Source organism: Callithrix jacchus, chromosome 15 (genome assembly GCF_049354715.1).
Source record: "Callithrix jacchus isolate 240 chromosome 15, calJac240_pri, whole genome shotgun sequence".
Taxonomy (NCBI): Eukaryota; Metazoa; Chordata; class Mammalia; order Primates; family Cebidae; genus Callithrix; species Callithrix jacchus.
This window is the reverse complement of record NC_133516.1, coordinates 768,743-783,401: the sequence shown is the minus strand read 5'-3', so window position 1 is coordinate 783,401 and position 14,659 is coordinate 768,743. Positions and strand designations below refer to the sequence as shown.

The 14,659-nt window shown below is 39.3% G+C and overlaps 1 non-coding gene across 1 annotated transcript; it reads right to left on the bottom strand.

Moving 5' to 3' along the window:
* Window positions 1-1,084: 1,084 nt before the first annotated feature.
* LOC144579658 (18S ribosomal RNA) lies at window positions 1,085-1,546 on the bottom strand. The gene has a single exon (XR_013527789.1). It is a non-coding gene; the product is annotated as an 18S ribosomal RNA (ribosomal RNA).
* Between the last annotated feature and the right edge of the window lie 13,113 nt (window positions 1,547-14,659).

Genomic DNA, 14,659 nt, shown 5'->3' with positions numbered 1-14,659 from the left:
AGGTCAATTTCACTGATTAAAAGTAAGAGACAGTTAAACTCTCGTGTGGCCATTCATACAAATCCTTATTTAGAGAACAAGTGATTGTGCTACCTTTGCACGGTCAGGGTACCGCGGCCATTGAACATGTGTCACTGGGCAGGCAGTGCCTCTAATACTGGAAATGCTAGAGGTGATGTTTTTGGTAAACAGGCGGGGGTAGAGTTTGCTGAGTTCCTTTTACTTTTTTTAATCTTTCCTGAGTGCACTCCTGTGTTGGGTTAACAGTTTGGTTAATTGATAAACTAATCTGTAGCATATGGTAATTAGGCTGTTAACTAACAATAGTTGTTTCTGTCTGAGATAAGCTTATGCAGGGAGAATGATTTCATGTTACTTATATAAACATTATTGCTTCTATTAAATAATAGATTGGTCCAATTTGTTTTAGGAGTTCAATAAGATTAGTAGGATTAAGAGTAAGTAAGTATTGACCTTGAACGCTTTCTTATTTGGTGGCTGCTTTTAGGCCAACTATGGTGGTTAAGTTATTTACTCTCTATAAAATGTTGTTTCCTAGGGTCTGAAGAGCTGTCCCTCTTTAGACTAGCAATTAAATTTACAGGAAGATTATATGATTCTGTAGGTAAATTTAAAGTTGAACTAAGATTCTGTCTTGGACAACCAGCTATCACCAGGCTTGGTAGGTTTGTCACCACTACCCATAGATTTTCCCACTATTTTGCCACATAGACTGGTGTGCTCTTTTAGCTATCCTTGGGTAGCTCACTTGGTTTCAGGGGGCATTAAGTTCTCTTTATAAAGTTAGTTCTAGTTGGTTCATTATGCAGAAGGTATAAGGGTTTATCTTTGCTTTTTTGTGCTCTATTGGTTTTGTCCTTTCCCTTGTTGTACTATGTCTATTGTGCCTAAAATGCAATTTCTATCGCCTATACTTTTGTAGTAGGTAAATGATTTAATTGGTGTAGTTAAGTAGTACACTTTTAATAAGGTTTGGGCTAGAGTTAGCTCAAAACAATCATCTGTTATGAGATCTTCCGGGTGTAAGCCGGATGGTTTAATTTAAGCTACATTTTGATTCGTCCAAGCGCACTTTTCAGTACGCTTACCATGTTACGACTTATTTCCTCTAGATCAGTATGGAGTGGTTTATTGTTAATGTACTTTTATGTGATGTTTGAGGAGGGTGACAGGCGGTGTGTGCGTGCTTATTGGCCTTGTTTCAATCAAGCTCTCTATTCTTGGTTTACTGCTAAATCTACCATAGGCCCTTAAATTTCATAAGTGTTATTGTGTAGTTTTCTGATTTAGAAAATGTAGCCCATTTCTTCCCACGTCATTGGCTGCACCTTGACCTAACGTTTTTATGGTAACACTTCTGCTTACTTTACAATCATTAAGGAGTTTGCTGAAGACGGCGGTATACAGGCTGATGGCAAGATATGGTGAGGTTTATCGGTGTGTATCGATTATAGAACAGGCTCCTCTAGACGGATGTAAAGCACTGCCAGGTCCTTTGAATTTCAAGCTGTTGCTTGTAGTGTTCTGGCGAATAATTTTGTTAATTAAGTTATTGAATTTTAGGGCTAAGGATAGTGGGGTATCTAATCCCAGTTTGTGTCTTAGCTATAGTGTGTTCAGAATATTAAAGCCACTTTCGTAGAGTATTTCACTATAACTTGGGTTTTCTATGACTTAGTTATAGGTTAGCTTTATTGGGGTAGGTTAAATCTTAAACAGTCTTTACGCTGGGCTCTATTAACTCGAGTCAATTGTATGGCCGTGGTGGCTGGCACGAAATTGACCAACTCTGGTTGTCAGTGTAACTTAATTAAACTTTTTTTCATTGCTAAAAGTTAGTCACTGCTGTCTCCTTTGAGTTTGCCTTTTGAAAAAAAAATAATAAATAAAATCTCATTCTACTACAAACTCAGAGTTGTGGTTATTTTTATTCTTTTTATTTCACTTGTGTAAGCTGAAATAAGATACAGACTCTAACATTTCTCCTTGAAGTATAAAATTCTAATGAGTCAACAGCATGATGCTTGAGGAAGGAGAGAAAAACAGCCATACTTTCTGGCTGCTGGATAAGACACACAATTCCATCTTTCTCAGAGCACATGTTTATTTTAGTATTAACACAAGGAAAGAGTAAAAATAGCCACCTCAAACTTCTAGAATTAAGAATCTGAAGGTATTTTTATGGAGTATAGCAACAGCCTTAGAAATAGATTTCTTTAAAAACAATAGTTGCAGAGATCATTTCCCGACCCAGGAGGGTGAATACCTTTCTATGATTTTAGAAAAAAAAATCAACTTCTACTTCACTTGCTGAGGTTTCTTTTAAACAACTATGAGGACATCATAGTTTTCTCTTCCAATTCTGGAATTGCATCAGGTCCATGTGGGGAAAAAAGTATACAATAATCAAAATGACAAATGTGAAAAGGACGAGGCCAGGGAAAGCCTATTGACAATGAATGCAGAGAGGGAAAGAAGCTGCATTCTCAGTCTTCTTCTAGGGGCCTGTGACTGAGCCTTTACCTTAGGTGTACATCCTCCCAGAGATTTTGTCTCTTACCTTAAAATTTTCTTTCTTTTTTTCAGCTTGTTTCTTATCTAGAAAAAAAGAATTATAATGCCACATTATGGCTACACCCGGGCTTTATTCTGTAAACATTTTTGTTATCTATGAAGCAGAATTTCCAGGATTAGTGCAATTCTTTGTCTAATTTCTTTTTTATTTTTTTGAGACAGAGTCTTACTGTGTTACCCAGGCTGGAGTGCATTGGTGCAATGTCAGCTCACTGCAATCTCCACCTTCTGGGTTCAAGTGATTCTCCTGCCTCAGTCTCCAGAGTAGCTGGGACTACAGGCACTCACCATCATGCCCAGCTAATTTTTTTTTTACTTTTAGTACATTTAGTAAATTTTGTATTTTTACTTTCACTAAGTTGATCAGGCTGGTCTTGAACTGACCTCCAGTAATCTGCTCACCTCAGCCTCTAAAAGTGCTGGGATTAAAGGCATGAGCCAATTCTTTTGGAGGAACAAATCACCTGAAAGTCCTCAGACCCTTTTGTCAAGCACATATTGGCCTTTTCTTTCTGGCTGGGGTCTGATAAATCACAGGTGAGCATTATTTTTCTTTGTTACTTGCCACTGAAAATTTCTGCACACTTTATTTCTGATGAAAATAAATCCAAAATGGAGATAGTCATATGAGAAGCCTCTAAGACGAACTGGGAGGGCATGAAGAGTGGAATTAATCCTCATGCATGCCCAGGTGGAATTTGACCTGTTTGAATTGGGAAAATCCCAGATGTCATGCAAAAGCAGCTGTGTTTGACTTAAATTGTTTATACCAGGCCTGATCCAAACCACCTGAGGAGACAGCTGTGCTCAATTAAGCTGGTACTTTCCTAGCTACGTTCTCAGCTGGCAACCAACCATTGTCCATCATAGACTGCACTAAAATCCTTCACTTGTGTAAACTTGAAGTAAAACTTTATAAGCCCTTCTCTAACCTCACCTGACTGGAACATGATACAACTTCTTACTAGACTTGTGTCTCCCAGATTGCAATTTCTAAAAAACTTTAATTAAAATACTTTTTATTTTGTTTATTTCCCACAGGTTTTGTTTTAGTCTTATAATTTAAAATTTTTTCGCTCAAAAAAGCAGAGTCCATTCTCTTCTCTGGAAAGCATGGCAGATGCAAGACCTTGCAAAAGAGATAACCGAAAATATATACACACATATAAATAGCAAGAATTTAAAACTCAAAATATTAAATATGTCACAAAGGCCTATAAGCAATGGAATAAATAGGATGAATAGCAACATGGATAAAATCAACTGTGAATTGAAAGCCTGAACGTTCCAGTGAAGGTATTGAGAATGCTTTAGAAAAAACTAAAGAGATAAATAGTTTTAAAAATATAGAGCTGGGATCAGTGGTTCTCACTCATGATACCAGCTACTTGGGAGGCTGAGGCCAGAGGATCAATTGTGGCCGGAAGCTTGAGAGCAGCCTGAGACCAGCCTGAGCAAGACACCAATCACTAAAAAAAATTTTTAGATTATTTTGGCATTGTGGCAGGTACCTGTAGTCTCGACTACTTTGAAGACTAAGGCAGGAGGATTGCATGAGCTCAAGGAACTTGAGATTACAGTGAGCTATAATTGTGCCACTGTACTCCAGCCTGGAGTGATACAAAATCTAGTTACATTAAAATAATGTATAATTATCAAAGAGAAAAATAAAGTTGCACAACTTGACAAAAAAATAGAGCAACTGGGGGGAAGGGGATGAGAGAATAACTTTCTTTTTATTTTCTTAATTTGTCATTATGTAGACTTTTTCACCAAACTAAAACTTTCTTATACTTTGCTGCCCAGTTAACCCCGGGGAATCTTTAATTACTTGGCTTAAAAATAGATACTCACGAGGGGGAGGACTCAAGATGGCACTGTGAGAACAACCCAGGATTGAAGCTCTCGCTGGATGTGCGCAGAGGGTGAGTCAGGGACGCATTTCCAGATGGATCTTAGTTGCTCACAGAACGGGGGAATTCCCAGGTATAAAAGAGACACAGGATGCCAGGCAGAGGTTTTGGCTGGTGTAGCCGGCAGCCGGTGCAGCTGCGGCCCATGCCGGAGCACAGAGGCGCTCGACAGCACTCCATACAAAAGTGCACTGTTACGGGTGCCCTGTTGAACCAGCAAACTGAGATCTGAGAAAGCTGAATGTGAGACGGAACGGGACTTGGACAGTGAGCCAGCCCAGGAAATCCCAGGGAAACAGCGTTTGGGGTAGCGCAGTGCGACAAACAAAACAGCGATTCCAAACGCTCCCGGTGAGGAGGTTCCCTCAAAACGCAGCACCGTGGGGGAGGGGCATCCGCCATTACGAGGCAATCAGCCCCTACTGAGGTACACGCCCACTGCTGACACAGCCTGCCATTGCCGAGGCAACCTGATACAACAGAGAGACTCTGCCACAGGGCGTAGCCTGTGGCAGCAGGGCAGAGACTGCAGCAGAAGGGTAGAGCCTGCAGAAACAGGGCGAACCTCACACCAGCAGGGTGGAGCCTCAGCAGGCAAATAGTGACTAGACTGCCTCCTAGCGGGGCAGAACAGCACAGCAAACACTCAAAAATAAAGCCCCAACCCCTTAAGAAAGAGCAGCTGGGAAAAAAAGGGTTTTATTATGAGTTCTGTTGCATCAGAATTAAACATAGCAGCCTAACAGCCCTGAATGAAGAATAGAGCTCACAGCTCAGCAATTGAGCTCATATAAAGTACAGAGTGTCTCCTCAAGCAGCTCCCTGACCCCTCTATATCCAAAAGACTGATATTTGGCAGGCATTATTCTAGGACAAAGATAGCAGAAAAAGAAACTGGTAGCACCCCTCACTGTTCCACAGCTGCTATAGGTGCATCCCAGACAAGCAGGGCCTGGAGTGGACCTCAGCAGTCATACAGTGAAGGGGCTAGACTGGTAGAAGGAAAACCAAGTAACAGAAATAATTCATCATCAACAATCTGGGTGTCCATTCAGAGACCCAATCAAAAAGTCAGCAACTACCCAGACGACAGGTGGATAATTCCACAAAGATGGAAAGAAACCAGCGCAAAAAGGAGGAAAACACCCGAAACCAGAACACCTCACCTCCTAGAAAGGACCAAAACTCCTCACCAGCAAGGGAACAAAGCTGGACGGAGAACGGCTGTGATGAAATGACAGAATTAGACTTCAGAAAATGGATAATGAGAAACTTTTGTGAGCTAAAAGAAAATGTTTTAAATCAATGCAAAGAAACTAAGAACCTTGAAAAAAATATAAAAAAAGATTCGAGGAAATGATAACAAGAATGGATAACTTAGAGAGGAATATGAATAACTTAAAAGAGCTGAAATACACAATATGAGAACTTCGCGAAGCATGCACAAGTTTCAATAGCCGAATTGACCAAGCAGAAGAAAGAATATCAGAAGTCGAAGATCAACTCAATGAAATAAAACAAAAAACCAACATCAGAGAAAAAAGCACAAAAAGAAATGAACAAAGTCTCCAAGAAATGTGGGAGTATGTGAAGCCACCTAACCTACGTTTGATAGATGTACCAGAAGGGGACAAAGAGAATGAATCCAAGCTGAAAAATACTCTTCAGTACATTATCCAGAAAAATTTCCCCCACCTAGCAAGACAGGCCAACACTCATTTACAGGAAACACAGAGAACACCACAAAGATATTCCACAAGAAGAGCAACCCCAAGGCACATAATCGTCAGATTCAACAAGGTTGAAATAAAGGAGAAAATGCTAAGGGCAGCCAGAGAGAAGGTCAGGTCACCAACAAAGGGAAGCCCATCAGACTCATAGCAGATCTCTCGGCAGAAACACTACAAGCCAGAAGAGAGTGGGGGCCAATATTCAACATCCTTAAAGAAAAGAATTTTCAACCAAGAATTTCATATCCAGCCAAACTGAGCTTCATAAGTGAAGGAAAAATAAAATCCTTTGTGAACAAGCAAGTACTCAGAGATTTTGTCACCACCGGGCCTGCTTTACAAGAGCTCCTGAAAGAGGCACTACATATAGAAAGGAACAACCAGTACCAGCCATTCCAAAATCACACTAAATGCTAAAGAGCATCAACATAATGACGAATCTACAACAACTAACAGGCAAACAGCCACTTAGCATCAAAATGGCAGTATCAAATTCACAAATAACAATATTAACCCTAAATGTAAATGGACTAAATGCACCAATCAAAAGACACAGACTTGCAAACTGCATAAAAATCCAAAACCCATCAGTGTGCTGTATCCAGGAAACCCATCTCACATGCAAGGATACACAAAGGCTCAAAATAAAGGGATGGAGGAAGATTTACCAAGCAAATGGAGAGCAAAAAAAACCAGGAGTTGCAATTCTCATCTCTGATGAAATAGACTTTAAAGCAACAAAGATCAAAAGAGACGAAGAAGGCCATTACATAATGGTAAAAGGATCGATAAAACAAGAAGAGCTAACGATCCTAAACATATATGGACCCAACACAGGAGCACCCAGATACATAAGGCAAGTTGTTAATGACTTACAAAGAGACTTAGACTCCCACACAATAATAGTGGGAGACTTTAACACTCCACTGTCAATATTAGAAAGATCAACCAGACAGAAAATCAACAAGGATATCCAGGGCTTGAACTCAGACCTGGAGCAAGCAAACCTGATAGACATTTACAGAACTCTCCACCCAAAATCCACAGAATATACATTCTTCTCAGCACCACATCACACCTACTCGAAAATTGACCACATAATTGGAAGTAAAGCACTGCTCAACAAATGCAAAACAACTGAAATCATAACAAACAGCCTCTCAGACCATAGTGCAATCAAGTTACAACTCAGAATTCAGAAACCAACCCAGAACCGCACAGCGTCATGGAAACTGAACAACAGGCTCTTGAATGTTGACTGGATAAACAATGAAATGAAGACAGAAATAAACAAGTTCTTCGAAACCAATGAGAACGAAGACACAACATGCCAGAATCTCTGGGACACATTTAAAGCAGTCTCTAGAGGAAAGTATATAGCAATAAGTGCCCATATGAGGAGAATGGAGAGATCCAAAATTGACACCCTATCGTCAAAATTGAAAGAGCTAGAGGAGCAAGATCAAAAAAACTCAAAACCCAGCAGAAGACAAGAAATAACTAAGATCAGAGCTGAACTGAAGGAGATTGAGACACGAAAAACCCTTCAAAAAATCAATAAATCCAAGAGCTGGTTTTTTGAAAAGATCAAGAAAATAGACAGACCACTATACCGATTGATTAAAAAGAAAAGAGAGAACAACCAAATAGATGCAATAAAAAATGATAAAGGGGAAATCACCACAGATTCCACAGAAATTCAAACCATCATCAGAGAATATTACGAGCAACTCTATGCACATAAACTAGTAAACCTGGAAGAAATGGATAAATTCCTGGACTCCTGCATCCTCCCAAGCCTAAACCAGGAGGAAGCTGAAACTATGAATAGACCAATAACAAGGTCAGAAGTCGAGGCAGCAATTAGGAGCCTACCGCACAAAAAAAGCCCAGGTCCAGACGGGTTCACAGCCGAATTCTACCAGACACACAAAGAGGAGCTGGTACCATTTCTTCTAAAACTATTTCAAACAATCCAAAACGAGGGAATCCTTCCCAAATCATTTTATGAGACCGACATCATTCTGATACCAAAACCCGGCAGAGACCCAACAAGAAAAGAAAACTTCAGGCCAATATCCATGATGAACATAGATGCAAAAATCTTCAATAAAATATTGGCAAGCCGAAAGCAACAGCAAATAAAAAAACTTATTCATCATGATCAAGTAGGATTCATCCCGGGGATGCAAGGCTGGTTCAACGTACACAAGTCTATAAACATAATTCACCACATAAACAGAACCAAATACAAAAACCACATGATTATCTCAATTGACGCAGAGAAGGCATTTGACAAAATTCAACAGCCCTTTATGCTAAAAACCCTCAATAAACTCGGTATCGATGGAACGTATCTCAAAGTAATAAAAGCTATTTATGACAAACCAACAGCCAATATCATACTGAATGGGCAAAAACTGGAAGCATTCCCTTTGAAATCTGGCACTAGACAAGGATGCCCTCTTTCACCACTCCTATTCAATATAGTTCTGGAAGTTCTAGCCAGAGCAATCAGGCAAGAAAAAGAAATAAAGGGTATTCAAATAGGAAAGGTGGAAGCCAAATTGTCTCTATTTGCAGACGACATGATAGTATACCTAGAAGACCCCATCACCTCAGCCCAAAAACTCCTGAAACTGATAAGCAACTTCAGCAAAGTCTCAGGATATAAAATCAATGTGCAAAAATCACAAGCATTTGTCTACACCAATAACAGACTTAAAGAAAGCCCAATCAAGAACGAACTGCCATTCACAATTGCTACAAAAAGAATAAAATACCTAGGAATACAACTCACAAGGAACGTAAGGGACCTCTTCAAGGAGAACTACAAACCACTGCTCAACGAAATCAGAGAGGACACAAACAGATGGAGAAACATTCCATGTTCATGGTTAGGAAGAATTAATATCGTGAAAATGGCTATACTGCCCAAAGTAATTTACAGAATCAACGCTATCCCCATCAAGCTACCATTGACTTTCTTCACAGAACTGGAAATTCATATGGAACCAAAAGAGAGCCCGCATAGCCAAGTCAATTCTAAGCAAAAAGAACACAGCGGGGGGCATCACACTACCGGGTTTCAAACTATACTACAAGGCAACAGTAATCAAAACAGCATGGTACTGGTACCAAAACAGAGATATAGACCAATGGAACAAAACAGAGGCACCGGAGGCAACACAACATATCTATAACTATACAATCTTTGATAAACCTGAGAAAAACAAGCAATGGGGAAAGGATTCCCTGTTTAACAAATGGTGTTGGGAAAACTGGCTAGCCATGTGCAGAATGCAGAAACTAGACCCCTTCCTGACACCTTACACTAAAATTAACTCCAGATGGATTAAAGACTTAAACATAACACCTGGCACGGTAAAAACCCTAGAAGGAAATCTAGGCAAAACTACCCAGGACATAGGAGTAGGCAAGGACTTCATGACCAAAACACCAAAAGCATTGGCAACAAAAGCCATAATAGACAAATGGGACCTAATGAAACTCCACAGCTTCTGCACGGCAAAAGAAACAGTCACTAGAGTGGATCGGCAACCAACAGAATGGGAAAAAATTTTTGCAGTTTACTCATCTGACAAAGGGCTGATATCCAGAATTTACAAAGAACTCAAACGGATTTACAGGAAAAAAACAAACAAGCCCATTCAAAAGTGGGCAAAGGATATGAACAGACACTTTACGAAAGAAGACATATATGAGGCCAACAATCATATGAAAAAATGGTCATCGTCACTGGTCATTAGAGGGATGCAAATCAAAACCACATTGAGATACCATCTCACGCCAGTTAGAATGGCGATCATTAAAAAGTCTGGAGACAACAGATGCTGGAGAGGATGTGGAGAAAAAGGAACACTTTTACACTGTTGGTGGGAGTGTAAATTCGTTCAACCATTGTGGAAGACAGTGTGGCGATTCCTCAAGGCCTTAGAAATAGAAATTTCATTTGACCCAGCAATCCCATTACTGGGTATATATCCAAAAGACTATAAATCGTTCTACTATAAGGACACATGTACACGAATGTTCATTGCAGCACTGTTTACAGTAGCAAAGACCTGGAATCAACCCAAATGCCCATATGATAGACTGGATTGGAAAAATGTGGCACATATACACCATGGAATATTATGCAGCAATCAGAAATGATGAGTTTGTGTCATTTGTAGGGACATGGATGAATCTGGAGAACGTCATCCTCAGCAAACTGACACAAGAACAGAAAATGAAACACCGCATATTCTCACTCATAGGTGGGAGATGAAAAATGAGAGCACATGGACACAGAGAGGGGAGTACTAAACACTGGGGTCTATTGGGGGGGAAAGGGGAGGGCCAGTGGGAGGGGGAGTTGGGGAGGGATAGCCTGGGGAGAAATGCCAAATGTGGGTGAAGGGGAGAAGGAAAGAAAAGCACACTGCCATGTGTGTTCCTACGCAACTGTCTTGCATGCTCTGCTCATGTACCCCAAAACCTAAAATCCAATAAAAAATTAAAAAAAAAGAAAAAAACTTTACCATGACCTCCGCTAGCAATACCCCAAGCCACTGAGGAAGTTACAGACACCACTGATACTCTTTCATCCAAATAATTTACATAAAGGCAGGCCAGATGTAGTGGCTCACACCTGTAATCCCAGCACTTTTGAGGGCCAGTGTGAGTGGCTTGCTTAAGCTTAGGAGTTCAAGTCCAGCCTGGGGAAAATGGTGAAACCCTGCCTCTACTAGAAACACACAAATTAGCCAGCCGTGGTGGTGAAAGCCTGTAATCTCAGATACCTGGGAAGCTGATGCACAAGAGCTGCTTGAACCCAGAGGTGGAGGCTACAGTGAGCTGAGGTAGCACCAGAGCACTTCGGCCTGGGAGACAGAGTGAGACTTTGACTAAAGATAGATAGATGATGATTGATAGATAGATAGATAGATAGATAGATAGATAGATAGATAGATCAATCGATAGATAGATAGATAAATGATAGATAATAGATAGATAGATAGATGATAGATAGATAGATAGATAGATGATAGATAGATAGATAGATAGATAAATGATAGATAGATATTGGAATTTTTGGTGTTCCAAAAGACAAAGAGAAAACAATTGATGAAGTTTCTATCACAGAATAGGAAGAAGATGATAGAATCTTATGACAGGATAGGAGCAAGATTATGGCATAGAAAACCATCAATTTTCCTCCCACCAAAACAACCCACAAGTTAACAACTGTCTACAAATTAAAAACACCTTTGTAAGGACCAAAAATCAGAATACCAACTCAGCCACAGCATGATAGGCTAACAGTCAGAGTCACGAGGCCTCCATTTCAGGCGCTAGCTCCCAGATAAAATCTCTAGACACATATTGGGCCAGAAGCGAACCCACTGCCTTAAAGAAAAAATCCAGTCCTGGCAGCATCTATCACCTGCTAACTGAAGAACACTTGAGACCAGAGTAACCAGCAGTGTTATCCAGGTGCTACATTGAGCTCCTTCAGGGAGGCTTTGAGACTTTGTGGCTTTAGGTAGTGCACCAAAAAGGGTCTTGAAGTTTACAATTTCAGGAATTGACACTTGGATGGCATTTGTGTATTTGCCATAAGCCAAAGGGGAGCTCATTGCCATAAAAGGTGAGTCCCAGGCCAGGCAACCTTTACCAAGAGCTGATTTAAAAGACCATGGGTTTTAAGGGAATATCAGCAGTAGTCTGTCAAAGCTCATCATGGCCAGGGCGGGTGGTGGCTATGAGGTCAGTCTCCACTGCCTTTGGAAAGGGGAGGAAAGAGTGAAAAGATCTGCATCTTGCAATTTGAGTGTAATTTCAGCTGCAGTACAATAGAACACCAGGTAGTCTTGAATTCTGGACTTGAACTTCTTCATGGCACTTCAGGACGTGCCTGGATCCTGGGGGACATCATTGATCTGAAGGGAAAATCACAGGCCTGGCTGTTTTTGCCACCTGCTAATTGTAAAGCCCCAAGGCTTTGAACAAACATAGGCAGTAGCCAAAGAGTAATTAACACAGGTTTGGGGTGAGACCCACTGCTATGCTGGCTTCAGGTCTGATCCAGTGCAGTTATAGTGGTGATGGACACAGAAGTGCTTTTGTCACTGCACCCCCAGCTCTAGGTGGCTCAGAACATAGAGAGGGAATTTGTGTGTATGGTAAAAAGTAAGTGAAGACTACAAGAGCCTGTGAGCGTAATACATAGACATCTCCCAGATATTGTCAGGGTAATACCATCAAAATAATAAGACCATCAAGTCAATACCTCACCAGGCTGAAAGAACCACATAATTACTGCACTTTGGGTGCTCCCTAAAGCAGATATGATTTAGACCACAACACCCAAGTCTTGTCAAATATCTGTAAAGCCTTCCATAGAGGGTCAACTACAAATAAGCACAGACAGCAAAGACTACAATAAGTGCCTAACTCTTCAATTCCCAGACATCAAAGAACCTTTACTAGCACAAATACAATTCGGGAAAACATGACCTCACCAAATCAACTAAATAAGGCACCAAAGTCCAATCCTGGAGAAACAGAGATACATGAATTTTAATACAAAAAATTCCAAATAGTTGTGGTGATAAAACTCAAATAAATTCAAGATAACACAAAGATGGAATTTGTAATTCTGTCAGATAAATTTAACAAACAGATTTAAATAATTAAGAAGAATCAAACAGAAATCCTGGAGCTAAGAAATTTAATTGACACTAAAGAATGCATCAGAATTCTTTAGTAGCAGAACTGATCAAACAGAAAAAGAATCTGTGACCTTCAGATAGGCTGCTCGAAAATACACAGTCAGAGAACACACACACACACACAAATAAAATACAACAAAGCATGCCTATAGAATTAATAAATATTCTCAAAAGGACAAGCTAAGAGTTTTTTGCCTTAAAAAGAAAGTAGAGTAAATTATAGTGGTAGAAACCTTATTCAAACAGATAATAACAGAGAGCTTGACAAAACTAGAAAAAATAAATAAATATTCAAGTCTAAGAAAGTTAAAGAACAGATTATAGAGAATTTAACTCAAAGAAGACTACCTCAATGTATTGAATTATCAAACTCCAAAACATGAGAGATAAAGAAAAGATTCTAAAAGCAACAAGAAAAATAAACAACATATAAAGGTGCTCCAGTATTTTTGGCAGCAGAAATTTCAGTGGAAATATTAAAGGCCAGGAGATAATGAAATGATATATTTCAAGTGCTAAAGAAAAAGAATGTTTTACCCTAGAATAGTATAACAGTGAAAATATTCTTCAAACATGAAAGAGAAATAAAGAATTTTCCAGACAAACAAAAACTGAGGGATTTTATCAATACCAGACCTGTCACACAACAAATATTATATTTCAATCAGAAAGAAAAGGACATTAATGAGCAATACATAATCACCTGAAAGTATAAAACTCACTGTCACTAGTAAGTACACAAAAAACAGAATTTTGTAGTGCTGTAACTGTGGTATATAAACTACTCTTATCATAAGTAGATGAAGTAAACAATGAGCAAATCAAAACTAATAACTACAACAACTTTTCAAACATAAGTACAATAAGATATAAATAGAAACAACAAAATATTAAAAAAGGGGAAATTACAGTTTTTAAGTTAGAGTTTTTAATTAATAGTTTTCTTCTTATTTGTTTGTTCATGCACATAGTATTAAGTTGTTACCAGGTTAAAAACTAGGTTATAAAATAGTATTCCCAAGTCTCATGGCAACCTCATATCAGAAAACCTACAATGGACACACAAAAGATAAAAAGCTAGAAACTAAATTATATCACTGGAGAAAATCACCTTGACTAGTAGAAGACAAGAAGAAAACAAAGACCAGAAAACAAATTACAATATGGCAAGAGTAAGTCCTTACTTATTAATAATAACATTATATGTAAATGAACTAAACCCGCCAATCAAAAAACAGAAAGTAAATAAAATGGATACAAAAAGAAGACTCATTGATCTGTTGCCTACAAGAAACACACTTTATCTATAAAGACACACATAGGCTAAAAATAAAAATGCAGAACAAGATACTTCATGCCAATGGAAACCAAAGAAGAGCAGAAGTCACTATACTTATACCAAACAAAATAGATTTCAAGATTTAAAAATCACTATAAATGATAAAGGGGACTTCTGCAAAGATGGCTGAGTATGAACTCTAAAGTGCAGATTCCAGTGAGAGCAATGCAGAAGGTGAGTGATCTCCTAATTTCCAACCAAAGTACAAGGTTCATCTCAATGGGACTGGTTGGAGAGTTTATGTAGCCCAAAGAAGGTAAACCAAGGCAGGATGGGGCGCTGCCTCACCCAGGAAGTGCAATGTGCTGGAGGATACCCCTCCTACACAATGGAGGCCATCAGGTA